This window comes from Stomoxys calcitrans, chromosome 2, assembly GCF_963082655.1.
Source record: "Stomoxys calcitrans chromosome 2, idStoCalc2.1, whole genome shotgun sequence".
Lineage (NCBI taxonomy): Eukaryota > Metazoa > Arthropoda > Insecta > Diptera > Muscidae > Stomoxys > Stomoxys calcitrans.
This window is the reverse complement of record NC_081553.1, coordinates 75,397,481-75,415,192: the sequence shown is the minus strand read 5'-3', so window position 1 is coordinate 75,415,192 and position 17,712 is coordinate 75,397,481. Positions and strand designations below refer to the sequence as shown.

The window sequence follows — 17,712 nt, the reverse complement described above, 5'->3', positions numbered from 1 at the left end:
CGATAGGCTTCTGCCCATCAAGGCAGCCCAAGTCATCCTTAGTGTTTTCTTGGTGTTTGCCAACCAGTCTAAGTTACTTTCATTGCGTCCTCGTCTTATCTATGTATCTGGGGAGACCTTTTAGAGATACAAATGATCTTTTAAAGTGCTGGCTTGCATCAGATGTTCGGCCATGTAACTCTTCTAACATTCCTCAGTGACCACTCTTCTAAAACCAGCAGGATTTTCGTTCTCCTACGGTTATAGACAGATTGTCCTGGTAGTTCGGCATCCATGTACAGTCTACCACTTCGCTACGTATTCCGCACTGGTTATCTCCTCTACTACGATGTTTGTACAAAAAGTATCGGGAAATTTGTTGTGTTGTTCTACAAATGGCTCGTTTGCAAGACCGGTGACTCGTTCGCTCGCCTAGGACAAGCTTTTTCAACTCCTGGAATAACATCGTGCTCAGGATACCGGGTCATAGCTATGTAATGAGGTAAATCCTGAGTTTCGGAGTGGTAGATCCCAACTCAGCGCTATGTCACAAGCCTATATGTCACCATACCATACACATAAATCGTTAATTTCGAGGGTAGGAGATCCTTTCCCAGAATTTCAATTGCGGCTATTGTAATAGCAGAGACCCATACCTGAAAGAGCGTATACTCGTATGGCAGTCTCAGTGACAAACTGATATCGAGTTTCTCGAAGCAGACCATGGTCTTATTTTCCTCAAACAACATCAGTCTTGAATAGACTTTGTTGCCAGGCAGCCTGAGATCTTCCTCAGTTTCCGATTCGTCATAACATTGGATTTCAGGTGGTTTGAGACCTAACACAGTGGACCCTCTGCATCTATAGTATTCAGAATAAAACTGGGGCCGTACCCGTCCACTTTCAGAATGCCTAGGTCCACTAGCCTTATTACAACCTTAATAGCAGAGTACCGAACATAAACCGTAATAGGTAGTCTATCCAGCATCGCTTCGAAACTTGTCTACGGGGTAAATATCAACGCCCTCGTAATTATGAAATCGATAGGACAATCTTTGCACTTACTCGAACTCCCTAGTTCGAGTCTTTCTAACCACAGTCTTCCATCATACCACTGTCTCATATGTTAGCTATGGTCTGACAAGGGCTATGTACATTCAGTAAATCATACTGGGGTTAACTTCGCACATCCTACCGAGCATTCACCAGCAGTCAGAGAAGGCGTATAGTTCTTTTTCTTCGTATTCCTCTACCAGGTCAGTTTAGAATCGAGAACCAGGTATTGATATTTTGCCTTCAACGTTATAGGTAGACATGGTCCATGTTCATATACTCGTCGGCCTATATGCTGTTTTGGTGGGATTTTTTGGGATGGGGCGTACTTTGCCCTTAAAGTTTTTTGTTTTGCCTTGCTGACCTATGTCATCACCCCGACTTTTTCCATCTCCCGACAATGACCTTAAAAAATGGGAAATTTCGTTGAAATTTGAATTTTATAAAAAATGTTGTCAACATTTTACTTAAATTTTTTTTTTAATTGATTTTAAAATACAATTTTTATGAAAAATTTCATGGAAATTTAATTTTTATGTAAGTTTTGTGGAAACCCGATTTTCATCCAAACTTTTTTCTAAATAACTGCCCAGAAAGGCAACCATTCTTTGGTAGCAATTCCAAAAAACACGGCAACTCTGCCTAAGGCTTTTAGGTCTATCCAAAACCATTTCTAATTGTATACCAAGCGACAGACATTATCTAAGTAGGGATCTTTCATTCCCAGAAGGGCTTTTAGAAGATTTTCGCTATGGAGCTTTTTCTGCTGATGCTGCTGGTGTTGCTGATGCTGATGTTGTTTCTGATGGTTCTGTGGTATTTGCTTCAAAGTGGAAAAGGTAAACAACAGAAATGACAAAGACATCACGTTCATCCGAAAACATTATGAAAGTTTTACAACACATAGTATGTGACACATGAGTTAGGCACAAAAGGGATGGGGGTGTATGTGACATTTTGTTTTGTATTGTGCCATAATGTGACAGCAGTACCCCGCATCCTTGACTGCTGCTATAACGTCACCTATTTTTGTTGGTATACGAAAGGCTCCTCCTTTACTTGTTTCCGTTGCACGTAGCGTATGAACACTTTTTTCTACTTCCTCTAGAGTCTTACATTAAGGACACCATTAAGTTTGTCCTGCTGTCTGTCTGTGTGTCTGTCCTTCCGTCCATCTGTCTGTCTGTGACATGTAAGGAGTATTATTTGTTCATTGATGGCTTTAGTTTTTATTCCCATTGGCCCCCTTTCTTATTCAATTGGGTGGGTGATAATAAAGATGTAAGCATGCCCCATGGATGCATGCATGAATGGTTGAATGGCAAAAGTTATGCTGGTAAATGGCCAAAAGGATTTGATAACTTTTGCCTTGAGTAAATATTTTAGGTTGTTTTAGGCCATTAAAAGAGGCTGCTGAAGGAGCAGTCTGTTTTCCCACCGAAAATTTTTTCTCACAATACCTTGAAATGTGGGGAGACCTAACATAAATTTATGTTTGATTCTAAGCACAACTTTATGTGCTTCAACAAATTTGTTTCATTAACTTGAAATGGAATTAAAAAAGAGGGAATCTTTGAACCCCTCCTATACATGTCAGGGTAAAGGTATATCCAACGGTTGGCATAAAAGTTCATTCTCAATTAGGCCCTGTCAACTGAAGAAAAGTTTTCTTTTTATTACTTTTACTGGCAGCTGGGTATAACTGATTTGTTAGTGCTATGGAGTGAAACAGGTTGCAAGTAGTGGTCAGGCTAGGACCTGGAAAAAAAATATATCAGTCAATATCAGCTAAAGAATCTCTGATGGAAAAGACTAGGATGGGTATGCAGCTTTTCGCATTACCAACCCTAAGGAGGTCCAAATAAGGTTCTCATTCCTTAGATGATGTAAACATTTGATATGGTTATCTTGACGGTATATACTTGAGGACACTCTCCCTTCTTCTTCTGTTTTTATATCACAATGAGCTAAATATTTAAGTGACTCGGAGTTTTACATCCCACTACCTTAGGGTGGGAATATACTATAACGAACGAATAAAGTTTCCACTTGCAATTTTGCACAAATACTTCTTAATTACCAGCGTCTGTTCGCAGGTTAGGGGCAGCTGGAAGTTAGCGTTGGATCTTGGAGAAAGCGGTTAGCGACATCGAGGGATATGCGTGCGATCCCACAAAATCCAAGTGGATGAGGTGCTGGGAAGAAGAATTGCTATGAGAAACAAAACAATAGAAAGAACGGACTCCCCTAACTTTGGCGACCCACGCAAACGAAAAAAGAACCATGATTTGAGGATCTGAACCTGGAATGTCAGGACTCTTTATAGAGAAGGTGCAGTATACGCTTTGGCGGATGTATTGGAAAAGTACAAGTCAGATTTTACCGCCTTACAGCAAGTGCGATGGACCGGGAATGGCGTCACAACAACCCAAACGGTGGCGAACTTTACAAAGCTGCCATGACACGAGGCATGAATTTGTGTGTGGATTTGTGGTTAGTTGGAGACTGAAACACCTTGTCTTCAGCTTTACTCTGGTGAATGAGAGGCTAGCCACAATCCGCATAAAGCCAAATTCTTCAACATCCGCCTTATTTGTGTCCATGCCCCAACGGAAGACAAGAACGGGCATACCAAGGATATTTTCTACGATCACCTGGAGAGAGAATACGACCTCTGTCCCGCCCATGATATTAAAATCTTTCTGGAAGATTTTAATGCGAAGATAGGGAAGAAAGACATCTTTGGCGCAACAGTCGAAAAATTTTGCCTCTACGAGATAACGTCCGCTAGTGAGTTGAGGATTTCGCCGCGGCAAAAAAAAACACGGCAATTAGCAGCACCAGATTTCAACGTAATAAAATCACAAAGCAACATTGCTGTCACCGGATCAAAACTAGAGAAACCAAATTGATCACGTTGTGATAGATGGAAGGTATTCGTCCAGCGTGTTAGATGTACGATCGATCCGTGGAACAAATATAAATTCGGGTCATTACCTTGTTGCAGTAAAAGTTTCGCACCAGTTTGAGTATGGCGAGAAAAGTACGATCTAACACTGCACGGAAGCTGGACATTGAAAAGCTGCAAACACAACAGTTGGCAATGGTATACTCCACTCGACTGACCCAACTGCTTGATATAACGGCTCAGTGGCAATCCATTACCCACTCCATGAAAAATGCCGCCTAATCCGTACTTGGGTACCGGAAGCATCCCAAAAGAAACCCATGGTATGACCAGAAGTGTAGAGATGCCATTGAAGCCAAGAATGAGGCATACAGAGCAACCCCGTAATCAGTAGCAATGCGCCAGATGAAGGAGAGGTATCGGGAGAAAACGAGAGAGGAGAAACGCCTCCGAATTGAGATGTACAGGTTTCAGAATAAAGTCCAGAAATTCTACCAAAGAATCTAACAGCAAACCGATGGCTTTGGTACAGGCACATTTTCCTGCTGAGACAAAGAAGGAAATCCGGTAACAGATACAAATAGTGTGCTGAGGATATAGAAAGAACATTTTACCCAGCTGCAAATGTCCGACTTTGGCGGCGAAGAGGATACCGCAGAACCAATCCCTGATGATAGTATAGAATGTTTGCCTCCTAGTCAGAATGAGGTCCAAGTAGCTGTGACCCGACTGAAGAACAACAAGGCTGCAGGGGCCGACGTGTTGCCCGCTAAACTATTCAAGATCATAGGCGACTCGCTGATGAGGCGCATGCATCAGCCTATCTGCGCAATCTGGCTAGAAGAACGCATAGCCGATGATTGGAACCTCAGCATACTATGTCCCGTACACAAGAAAGGAATAAGTCTCCTTCCCATCGCATACAAGGATACCGCAGAACCAACCCTAGTGCTGATGGTATAGAATGTTTGCCTCCTAGTCAGAATGAGGTCCAAGTAGCTGTGACCCGATTGAAGAACAACAAGGCAGCAGGGGCCGACGGGTTGCCCGCTGAACTATTCAAGATCGTAGGCGACATGCTGATAAGGCGTATGCATCAGCTTGTCTGCGCGATCTGGTTAGAAGAACGCATACCCGATGATTGGAACCTTAGCATACTACGTACCGTACAGAAGAAGTGAGACAAGACGGAATGTGTCAACTATAGAGGAATAAGTCTCCTCCCCATCGCATACAAGATACCCTCGAGCGTACTGTTTGAACGATTAAAACCTATATTCAACCAGATAATTGGGTTATATCAATAAGGCTTTAGACCTGGTAAATCCACCCTGGACCAGATATTAATACTGCACCAAATCCTGGAAAATCCCTGAGAAAGACAAAGACGCTTTCGATAGCCCTATACATTCAAAGGTATTTTAAGCCATGTCTGAGTTTGGTATCCATGCAAAATTAATAAGACTGCAGAATTACACTTGCTGATACACGTTCCTCTGTAAGTATAGGAAAGAAACTCTCCGAACCATTCAATACCAAACGAGGTTTCAGATAAGGAGACAGCCTATCGTGTGATCTCCTCACACTACTCACAAGACAACACATGCTACTCGCCTATGCCGACGACATCGATGTCATGGGTCGGTCACCAGAAGTAGTAACTGCAGCCTTTGAAAGAATTGAAAGGGAACCAGTGAAAATGGATCTGACAGTTAATGGAGATAAAACGAAATTAATGGTATCAACTTCCAAAACGCCTTGTACAACCTCTCAGATAAAGAAAACGGAGAAAGTTGGGAACCACAACTTTGATATAGTCAGTAACTTTTCGGAAACAAATGACAACAGTTTTGAAATAAAGCAAAGAATAACTCTGGCATACAGATGGTACTTTGGATTGAGTAAGCAATTTAAAAACAAGGCCACCTCACGACAGACGAAGGTAACACTATACAAGACACTGATATTTCCCGTGTTGTTATATGGTTCCTAGACATGGGTACTTGTGAAAGCAGACGAGTACTTTGAGTGTTTGAGAGAAATATTCTTCGTACAATTTATGGGTTAGTTTGCATTAATGGAGAGTATCGGTGTCATATAAACCACGAACTGTATGAGCTGTAAGACGTCGACAGAGTAGTTACAAGTATCAAAATACAACTGATGCGTTGGCTAGGTCGTGTTGTCAGAATAGATGAAGAAGCTCCAGCAAAGAAATCTTTTGAAAGAAAAGACGATGATACATGCAAACCGGGACGGCACAGAGCCCGATGGAAAGATCAATTGGAGAGAGACACCTGGAAACTTTCTGTCAGAGATTATAGAAGGAGCGCAGAAGATCGAGGCGCTTGGAACGCTATTCTACATTCGGCTAAAGGGTCAAATGTTCTGTCATAGCCAATTAAAGCTATAGTCCTTCTTAATTATTTCGTGGGGGTTTGAGGATATATGGGTTAAGATTTTTATATAGCCCCATTATTGGATATGGTACTTCATTTTGACTTTTTGAGCCCCAACAAGCCTCAACTTTTTCTAACTTGGGTGAAATTTGGTGTGTGGAGTTTATGCATTCCAATGTCCACACCAAATTCCACTCTGATAATTCCATTAGCAGTGGTAGCCTTTTAGAGCCCTTAGAAGCCACAATTTTTATACTCTTCTGATGAAGTTTGATATGTGAAGTACATTTGTTGCCTCCAAAACACAAAATAATTCCTGCTCAGATATACCTATACAAAAATGTAGCCTCCATAAGTCGAACTCGGTATTCGGCTCTTTGAGCCCCTAGAAGCAAACATTTTTGTACTATTTGGCTGAAATTTAGTATCTGACAGGTGGTATGTGTTGTCTCCATATAAATCGATCGATCCCTAGAAGCAACAATTTGTATCTGATTTGCAATTTTTTACATGGAGTATACCCATGATGCCAAGACAGGTCATCAATGATGTAGTCCCCGTAACAATCGAATCTGGTATGATTTCTTGGATTCCATTAGTTTTGTCAGTTCCTTCATAAAACAAAACTCTCCACATAATATCGCTTTCTCTCGAACGTTCTCCACTCTGCACCTGCATCAACAATATTAGCTTTGTTGAAGTATTTAACGGCGTTCATGTGTCTTGGTGTGTATCAAAAGCTTGTCTGTAATTGAATGTTTAGCATTCGACTTCCTGCCACATGTCGTGTCCTGGTAATGTATTATACCATGGTTGTAGTTGTCATTGGGATATTCCCCCAAAATAAGCACCAAAAGGCTTTTGTGTTGTCAAACAGGACATTATATGTGTGTGTATGTATGTATTTCCTTGTCTGCGCTAGACTATTCACAGTACACTGTACTACATTTGCAGCTTAAAAGCTGTCACAGAAATACACAAGCCAAACACAGCCATAGAGTGTTGTACGAAGAGAAGAGTAAAAGGTGAAGTGGAATAAAAACCTGATGTGTCATTTCCTTACCTGTAGTAGTTGGTGAGTTGTATTAGGGCAGGACACTGAGAAAAAACAAGAAAAATGGCAAACAATTTTAACGTGTAGTTTTTGGGAATCTGGATGTACTTCCAAACTGCACCAATGTTGTGATTTCAACATAGGATTGTACTAAAAAAAAATCAAAAAAACAACTCCAAAGAAACTGCCTAAATATCAGTACTTCGATATGAAAAGCCTCCCACAATGAATCCGTGGTACGACCAGGAGTATGGATATTATTGCTGGTTAATTTTTTTTAAATCGTATAACAAAAACGTAAACTACATAAGAGAAATCTCCAAAGAAAATCATTTATCTATAATTAAATCGAAGCCGATCCTCTCGATGCGGAGAATAGGTGTGGCACACTACTCACAAGGTACCAACCACATGCTGCTCGCCTATGCCAACGACATCGATATTATGAGTCGGGACACATGAAGTAGAAACTGCAGCCTTTGTAAAGATCGATAGAGTGTCGGTGAAAGTGGTAATGACAGTAAATTAAAATAAGACAAAGTGGATGGTATCATCTTTTGGAACGCTTTGTATTCCCAGGCATACAAAGGAAGTTGAAAAGTATAACTTTGAGATAGTCAGCAAATTCATATACCGTGGCACCGCCGCGGATAGAATCGAAAAATCTAGGTAAGAATTTGCCGAAAGAATTGGAGAAGGAGCGAAGTAAATGTAAAGTTAGATAAGGTTTTTGAGGCTACCGTAGCGCAGAGGTTAGCATGTCCGCCTATGACGCTGAATGCCTGGGTTCGAATCCTGGCGAGACTATTATACAATTTTCTGCGTTGATTACACCCTCCTAATGCTGCCGACATTTGAGAGGTACTATGCCATATTAAAACTTCTCAAAAGAGGTGTCAGACTTTGCCGTTCAAACTCGGTTATAAAAAGGAGGCCCCTTATCATTAAGCTTAAACTAAAATCGGTCTAAACTCATTGATATGTGAGAAGTTTGCCCCTGTTCTTTAGTGGAATATTCATGGGCAAATTTGCATTTGCAGATAAGGTTTTAATGGCAGTCTCCAATTAGACTTACTTGAAAACTACTACAGAAACAGGAGAAGAAGATAGACGGCAACATATCGGTTAGCGAATGTATACATCAACTAAAACATGTCTTCAAAGAGAAGAGAACTTAAAGTGGAACTCCTTCCGCTTGTCAATGCGGGGCATGCATACGGAAGATGTTCTAGACTTTCCCCTTCATTGATGTCCTCACAGCTACTGCAGAAATTATCGCTTGGAACTACTACTCAAGCAGCACGCCCTTAAATCGGACTGCGTCGACCTGAAAGGCTTCGGGTTAACCAAGTACATCGACGGTAGTTCTCTGGCCTTCACTGCCAAATCTTCTGCTCTTTCATTCCCCCTTATTCCGCTATGACCAGTCACGCAAACAATGCGGATTGTGCCATTCTCAGAGGAGGTGTTAATCTCCTTCTTACACTCGAAGACTGTTCGTGACCTTACCGTCCAGGTTGTTATTGCCCTGATGGCCATTTTACTGTCCGTAAAGGTGTTCACACTCGACGTCCTCGCGTTAACACTACACAACCTCACGCATTTTGTGATCGCCCAGGTCTGCCTGCAGAATCGTATTATGGTCAGGCAGCCAAGAACATATCTCAGTCCCTGGGTTCTCAATGTAGACCCCCAGTCCCACTCTGTCCTCTAGCTTTGATCCATCTGTATAGCATGATCTCCCAGATGGCAATACCAGAATTCCGTCAATCCAAGACTGTGACTCTGGCAGCAGTGTCTCGCACTCGACTTCAAGGTTCATTTCAGTTACCTGATCGAAAACTTTTTCTAATACATCCGGGTTCCCTATCGTCGCCTCGATTATACCGCGATGGTATCCATTCTCCCATTACCTGAAGACTCATAGCCGCTGTGGCTGCGTCATACCTAATCTGTATGTCAATGGCTCGGATATCTAGAAAAGTCTCCAGTGCCCCAGTGGGCGCGATCCTCATCCCTCTCTACCGCAGTCCGCCAAACAACTGAGGGGTAAGTAAGGTTCAGGAGCGTGATTAGACCAGTTCACGCAACTGCAGAGCCAGTGAACTCTCCTGGGATTCAGGCCCCAATTGGAGTGCACAACAAGTCCTTCATAGTGCACAACATCTGTGAGCCTTCTTGGAACGCTTCTGAATGTGACACTTCCAATGAAGTTTCCTGTACAATATCATTCCTAATTATTTGACCATGTCAGATATCGAAATCGTTAAATTGAGGAAACGTGGTGCGCAGATTTCAGTCTTCTCTGGGTTAACATTGAGAACCCTGGGTCTAGCCCAGTCATATGCCATGGCAAGACTCTTTCGGTCTTTCTGCATAGCTGATTTGGATCCTTATCCCTAGTAGACGGGTTCAAATCCCTCCTCAGCAGCATCTGTAATAGGTCATTTATGGTAGTCACCCGTGGGAGTGGTGATAAAATGCCACCCTGCCGTACCCTGTGCCACTCTCTCCCTTATATTTATATCATGATACCCACAATTTATTCAAATGTTCTTGGTTTATCCAGTCTTTAAGCACCAGGTACTGGTCTAAAGATTGGATCAGTGTGTCGGTCGGCATATTGTTAAAAGCCCCCTCGATATCAATGCATACCTCCAATGTATACGTCTTGGCATCGAAGGATTCTTCTATTTTATGCACAACCTCTTGTAGGGCAGTCTCCACCGACCTTCCCTTGACAAAGGCATGCTGTTTGCATTTGAACTGTTCGCAGGATATCCTACTCTTTATCATGGTATCGAAAATATGTTCCATGATGTTGAGTAGAAAAAAATATAGGTATGTAGGCCTTTGGTTGCATAACTTGCCTTGTCGGGCTTGGGTATAAATACTACCCTTGCCTCCTGCCAAGATTTTAGAATATATGCAAGTCCTAAGCATGCTGTGAAAATAGTGGCCAGATGGGGCGCCAGATAGTCGGCCTCCTTCTGTAGTAGGGCCGGAAATATTCCATTCGGTCCGGGCGACTTAAATGGTTTGAAGCTCCCCAAGGCTTCCTTTACCATTTTTTTAAGCCTTGATCCACCTCATTATTCCAAAATTCCGGTGTCTCCGTGAGTCCCGTTGAATGAAATATGAATCCGTACAAGCATGGAAAGTGAAAGGTTAAAAAATTATGGGAAAAATCGTTACTTGTGAACTCTTCGGATATTTAGATGTGTCGCATATAATGTTGGCAACAGTTGTGAGGTACTGTACCATTTGGTATGACAGCCATGTAAAAATTTCTCCACAAAGAGGTGTAGCACTGCGGCACGCCGTTCGTACTCGCACTCGGCTATAAAAAGGAGGCCCCTTATCTTTGAGCTTAAACTTGAATCGGGCAGCACTCATTGATATGTGAGAAGTTTGCCCCTGTTTCATATTTGCATATTAAATGAAAAATTATGTTAGAGTAAAAAAACAAACAAAAACCAATTTTGTAAAATTTTTGATTTTTTTTCTAAACAAAAAAAGTTTCCCAGTGTATGACCTGCTAATACGAATGACATCAGTTTTAGGCAATAAGCTTTTCATTTCGTATTTTTCTCTTCTGCCAGTCCTCCTACAACTCCTCCTTGTATTCCTCTTGGCCACTTTTATTTTAACGTAGTGTTGGTTTATTTGTAGTTTGTCGGTCACCTTTTAGGTTTGGTGTAGACAGTAGCCAAACACTTCTATTGATGGATAAAAAAAACTTCATGTATGTATAAGTAGTTTGTGCATACATATACATACACCACAAAAGTGCACCAACACATATGCACACGTAACAACATATACATATGTATAACGTTACTTTCATATGGACCTACATATGTCGAACAATTACAGAGACAATATAAACGTTTATCTTGCACAGTATTGACATACATTATTTGAATAGGGTTGAGTAGGACTTTGAAACCTCTCGGGAATGCTTGGCTGCAAGAGACTCTTACGTATATGCTATGTACACTCAATCAGTCCTGAATGGCGTTGGATGGCTATTCAGGGGGAGTATAAAAGGTTGGGTCATCATATTTAGCAGCATCAAAATCAGTGCAAATGACATTGAGATAATCAAGCATTATGGCACTTGCTTGTGTCGGCATAACAGAGAATAGGCAGGTAGGGTGGCAGTGAGGAGTCGTAGGGAGACATAGGTTTTCTATAACCTATTTATATGTTTGGCTTTTTCTCATAATAATGACATTAAAATAATGTGGGCGTATGTTAAAGTTAGTGGACAGCTGTATTAGAGTGGTTTGCAAGAAGTTGTGGAAATTTAAGGTTTATATATTTTGGGGTCGAATTAAAAGTAATTTTTCTTTTAGTATTTCAAATTTAGACAACTTACCCACAACTAGTGATTTCAAGTAAGACAATCCATTTCATAGTTTTCTGTAATATAAAATATTTTTCATTTAAAAAGCTAGGTCAAAAAATGTGTCTTTAAAAAAGAAAATAATAATAAACAAACAATATAAATAAATAAAGTTATTGTAGGTTTTAGGGAATAAATTAGTTTCAAAACAAATTAGCTTTCTGAGGAGGATGATAATATATGAATATTTATAACAAAAGATTTGCTCTTATAATTGATTTGCTCTTATATTATTGAAATAATTTTTATACCCATCACCATAGGATGGAGATATTCTAATCTAGTAATACCGTTTGTAACACCTCGCAATATTGATCTCCGACCCCATAAAGCATGTATATTCTTGATCTTCTCGAAATTCTGATTCGAATTAGCCATGTCCGTCCGTCTGTCGAAATCACGATAGCGGTCGAACGCGTAGTGCTATCCGCTAAAAATTTTGCACATATATTGGGTTGCCTAAAAAGTAATTGGACTTTTTAAAAGAAAGTAAATGCATTTTTAATAGAACTTAGAATGAACTTTAATCAAATATATAATTGCCATTTTGTTCGATAACCTTTTGCCATCTTCCTGGCAAATTTAGTATTCCACGCTCATAGAACTTCTGGCCTTTATCTGCAAAAAACTGAACCAAGTGCGATTTTATAGCCTCATTATTGCCGAAAGTTTTACCATTTAAGAAGTTCTGCAAAGATCGAAATAAATGGTAGTCTGATGGTGCAAGATCAGGGCTAAATGGTGGATGCATCAGAAGTTCCCAGCCAAGCTCACTCAGTTTTTGGCGAGTGACCAAAGACGTGTGCGGTCAAGCGTTGTCCTGGTGGAATATGACACCTTTACGATTGACCAATTCTGGTCGCTTCTTCTTGATGGCTGTATTCAATTTGTCCAATTGTTGACAGTAAACATCCGAATTAATCGTTTGGTTCCTTGGAAGCAGCCCAAAATATACCACACCCTTCCAATCCCACCAAACAGACAGCATCCCCTTCTTTTGGTGGATATCAGCCTTTGAAGTGGTTTGAGCTGGTTCACCATGCTTGGACCATGATCGTTTTCGACTAACGTTGTTGTAAACGATCCATTTTTCATCTACAGTTATGATTCGTATTAAAAACGGATCGAATTCATTGCGTTTAAGGTGCATATCACAAGCGTTGATTCGGTTTGTTAAATGAATTTCTTTCAATACATGTGGTACCCATATTAAAATTGACGCCAAACAAACAAATGTAAACAAAATTTCGCGCACTTTTTTTCTAAAGCAAGCTAAAAGTAACAGCTGATAACTGACAGAAGAAAGAATGCAATTACAGAGTCACAAGCCGTTGAAAAAATTTGTCAACGCCGACTATATTACTACTATATTACCGACAATTACTTTTTGGGCAACCCAATACTTTATATTGATGTCGATCATTGGAGATTGCAAATGGGCCATATCGGTTCAGATTTGGATATAGCACCCATATAAACCGATCTCGGGATTTGACTTCTTGAGCCCCTGAAAGCCTCAATTTTCACCCGATTTGGCTGAAATTTTTGCACGTAGTGTTCTGTTATGACTTCCAAGAACTTTGCTAAGTACCGTCCAAATCGGCCAAGAACCTGATATAGCTCCCATATAAACAGATTTCCCGATTTGAATTCTTGAGCCCCTGGAAGCCGCAACTTTTGTCCGACTTGGCCGAAATTTGCACATAGTGTTCGGTTATGATTCTCAACAACTGTGTCAAGTACGGTCCAAATCGGTCTAAAAACAGGTATAGCTCCCATATTACAGCAGAATCCATTGTGGTGGGTCCGGCCCGGACGAACTAAGCACGCTTTTACTTGTTTTTAATAATTTTGTTTACTTTTGGTTTGATAAGGGGGATACATTTTTTTCAATGACCCTTCTCGCATCAAATTTCTTACTAACTCAAAGACTCAAAAACCCCTTTAGGATCTTCCTTCTATTTTCGATTAAGGCATAATCGAACTCAACTCCCCCAAATACTTTTTACATAAAAGTTTGACATACAAGTCGAATGACAGATTTGAACTCAAACTAGCTAGCGGTTTCTGAAGGGGGTGCCCAATAAATTTTAGATATTACGTTTGTTTTCTTGTACCACACATTACTGGCTTTGGTGTATGTCCATAGTGGCATGGGGTGCATTAATATCCGTACCTTCTTAACCTAATGTAACCTAAGTCCCAAAATGATCGCTGAGTGTGAGGCATTCACCCACATACTTTTCGTTAGAGATGTCAAATTCGGAAATTAATAAAGTTGAATTCCTTCCTCCCGCCATTGCGTCTCACGAAAAGAGCAGATATTCTAAACATTACTTGCAACCTTTGCTGTCATGGCTAGAACCGACGTCTAAGTCATTGTGTCCGTCATGACAGGTCACTGTCTAATCGGAAAACATGCTGACAGACTGAAGGTTGCCAGCAACGACTTTTGCAGAAGCTGCGAGGACATCGAAAAAGAAGAGACTATAGAACACCTTTTGTGTGTGTGAGTTCCACACTAGCAGTCAGAAGGAGTTGCACTTTTGGTTCTCATATCTTTTTAGAACCTGTCTGATTTAGCGCATATGAACATTGGCAAGGTATTGGGCTTTTTAAACCGATCCAGATGGCTCAACGGTAGAAACTAAAAGGCATCTTTCTTCTTCTGTTCCTGTGGTATCACAATGGACGAAAAAGTCTAAGTGACTGACAGACTGCCACTTAAACCTAACCTAACCTATTTGCAACCTTAGTCCATCTACATGTTTTGCAATTAGACAATGACCGTCATGTCATGATGGGTGATATTATTGTTCTGCTCAAAGACATCAAAGCGATAGACCTCTCGAAGTTTTGATTAGGCTACCTTAATCCAGAGAGTTTACAATCACCAATTTGCCGCATTTTATCCGCTGACCTTCGGTCATTATTTAAAAGAAAAAAAGATTTAAGCACATATTCCAGTTTCTTTAGAATGTGTATGGAAGGTAATAGACTTAAAAGCTTTGCCTGCCGTACAATTCCCTGAGATATTGTTGTGGCCCTTCTTCCATAAAGGCTGTACCATCTCTTGAGAGACAAATTCAACGGGTGACATCGAATTTGGTGATGAGGAATGGGTAACGAGAATGCCAGAAAGATAAAGCTAGCACTATTACCTCTTGAGTAAGCAGACGATTTGGCAGTGAAGACCAGAGGACGCAGTCCGATTGAAGAGCGTGGGCTACGAACACTGTGGAACAGCGAAACGGTCGGTAGGACGACGAAAATCCTATGGGGAGATCCGAGAAGATGAGTATATTACTGAAAGGAAGCAAGCAGGAGATGAGTAAAGCTTTCGGTATCTTACCAGGACACATAGGAATACGAGCTCACTTATGTAAAATCGGTGCGGCAAGTGATAGCATGTGTAGGGCATGCGGGGAAAATGATGAGACGTTGAACCATATCCTATGTCATTAGCCGGCTTTGGCGGCTTACAGACACTGGCACTTAGGTGGGGAGACAATACCAGATACAAACCAACTTAGGGGCGTGGTGGAAAACAATTAGAGATTTGGTATGCATCACGGAATTCTTGACTTAAATTTTCTTGTTCGAGGTAACTTTATAGTATTTAGATCGCACAACAACCCGATTACTGGCATAGATGTATGTCCATAGTGGCATGGGTAGGATTAATATAGGCACCCTCTTTTCAACCTAACATTACCTACTCCTGAGTAAGGCGTGGTAGTCGAGTTGGTAGCGTGATCGGATTGCCAGTATGGTGTCGTGGGTTCGATTCTTACCAGAGGCCCTGGTCTGTCGCTACTGTGGTATCACAATGTACTTCAAAATTGTTTAACCGCTCTTACCTTACCTTACCTATTTTAAGTACAAGGTACTGGAGTTTAGTCACCCATATTGGAATTACACGAAAAAAAAATAATTCGTTTCACATAAAGGAATTTTTCGGCAAGTTAACTACTTTTGTGGAAAACGTTGGGCTTTGTTTACGATGAAATTACATTCTTTTTAATGTTTGTGAATATTAAAAATGATGACAAGTTAAATTTCATGTTGTAATATGATTCAAGCTCAATATTTTAGCAATTATAAGCAGATCTCAGTTTACTTCGATGTTATGATACACAATTAGAAAGCCACAACTCAATTATGGTTTTGTATAATGATCTGCTGTATTCGTTGTATGATATGCTGTATGATTATGGAAGTTGTTGTTTATGCACATTCAAATACTTACAATATATGTGCTGTAGAAATTTTTGTTGTATTTTCTTGTACCTGGCAACCATTTGCCTTTTGCGCTAAAGATTTTTGTCATTAAACACATGGTAGCAAACACATGGTGACAAAAAACTATGAAATCGTTTGGCCAATCTGCCACGTCTTTTTAGGATCAAATACGCATTTATAAAAACTAATCCATTATGTGGCGCAAAAAATGAGCAATGAAGCAAAAAAAAAAACAACGTTTGAGGTGCATAACGTTCTTAAAGCGAAACTTTAACAATTGTGGCTCGTTCCCGATAGCCTCAGGTGAAGGTGAAGCCTCATGGCTACGTCGCTGTTCTACACCATATCTGGATTAGGAGTCATGGATAATAAATCTAGACTATTATAGATTTTAGGAGGCCAACGTAGCGCAGAGGTTAGCATGTCTGCCTATGACGCTGAACGCCCGGGTTCATATCCTGGCGAGACCATCAGAAAAAAATTTCAGCGGTGTTTTTCCCCTCCTAATGCTGGCAACATTTGTGAGATACTATGCCATGTAAAACTTATCTCCAAAGAGGTGTCGCACTGCGGCACGCCGTTCGGACTCGGCTATAAAAAGAGGTCCCTTATCATTGAGCTTAAACTTGAATCGGACTGCATTCATTGATATGTGAGAAGATTTCCCCTGTTCCTTAGTGTAATGTTCATGGGCCAAATTTGTATTTTGTATTGTATTATGGATTTTAAGCTCCGCATTCCCTAGCGAAAAATGGGCGCCGTAACATGCTTGAGGACGATAAAAACTCGATCTTTGCGGTAGACAGGATGACTTGTCTCTCGGAGTTCGGGAAAGATCAGAGAATAGCATGTGTCGGGGTAGACACCACATATCGATTATATGTCATGCTGATTATAATGCCTATTGAGGAATTCTGAAGTAACGAAGGTATGTCCATGATTCCATTTTTATAAAGTTTGGAAAAGACTGGAACAATTCTCAGAATCATTCTTCGACACCAATTCTTGATAGAATATTCAGCATACGCTGGAAGAAGAATTTGCGGGGGTTACTATGTTATGAAGCAACTAAGTTGGTAGTGAGAGTGGATTACTAATGCGGAGATAGTAGATTTTTCGGCAAGTAAATTTCTTTTATGAAAAACGTTGGATTGTTGTTTACGATGAAAGTGCATTCTTTTTAATATTTGTGAATATTGAAAAGGATGACAAGTTCAATTTCATGATGTTATGATACACAATTAGAAAGCCTTAAATTTTCGCACAACTCAATTATGATTTTGTATTATGATCAGCTGTATTCGTTGTTTACTTATGGAAGTTATTGTTTTCACACATTCAAATACCTACAATGTATGTGCTGTAGAAATTCTTGTTGTATTTTCTTGTACCTGGCAGTCATTTGTCTCTTGAGCTAAAGATTAGATTCCCTCCAGAGGCTCAAATTCGGATCGTATAGTCAAAATAACTTTTTATACCCATTACCATAGGATGCGGTTATATTAATAAACATTTGTAACATCTCGAAATATTGATCTTCGATCCCAGTATACATATTCTTGATCGCCTCGACATTCTTAGTCGATCTAGTAATGCCCATTCCTCCGTCAATCTGTCGAAATCAGTATAGCGGGCGAACGCGTAAAGCGAGCCGGTTGAAGTTTTGCAC

General features: G+C 40.5%; 1 protein-coding gene across 8 annotated transcripts in view; it reads right to left on the bottom strand.

The window, feature by feature from the left end:
* LOC106083468 (ankyrin repeat domain-containing protein 50) overlaps nucleotides 1–17,712 on the bottom strand; it is a 266,226-nt gene that overhangs the window by 62,717 nt on the left and 185,797 nt on the right. For all 8 annotated transcript variants that reach the window (XM_013246507.2, XM_013246508.2, XM_013246506.2 and 5 more), the window contains one exon: nucleotides 11,775–11,818. The gene's annotated coding sequence lies outside the window, so the exon portion shown is untranslated. The remainder of the gene's footprint in view (nucleotides 1–11,774; nucleotides 11,819–17,712) is intronic.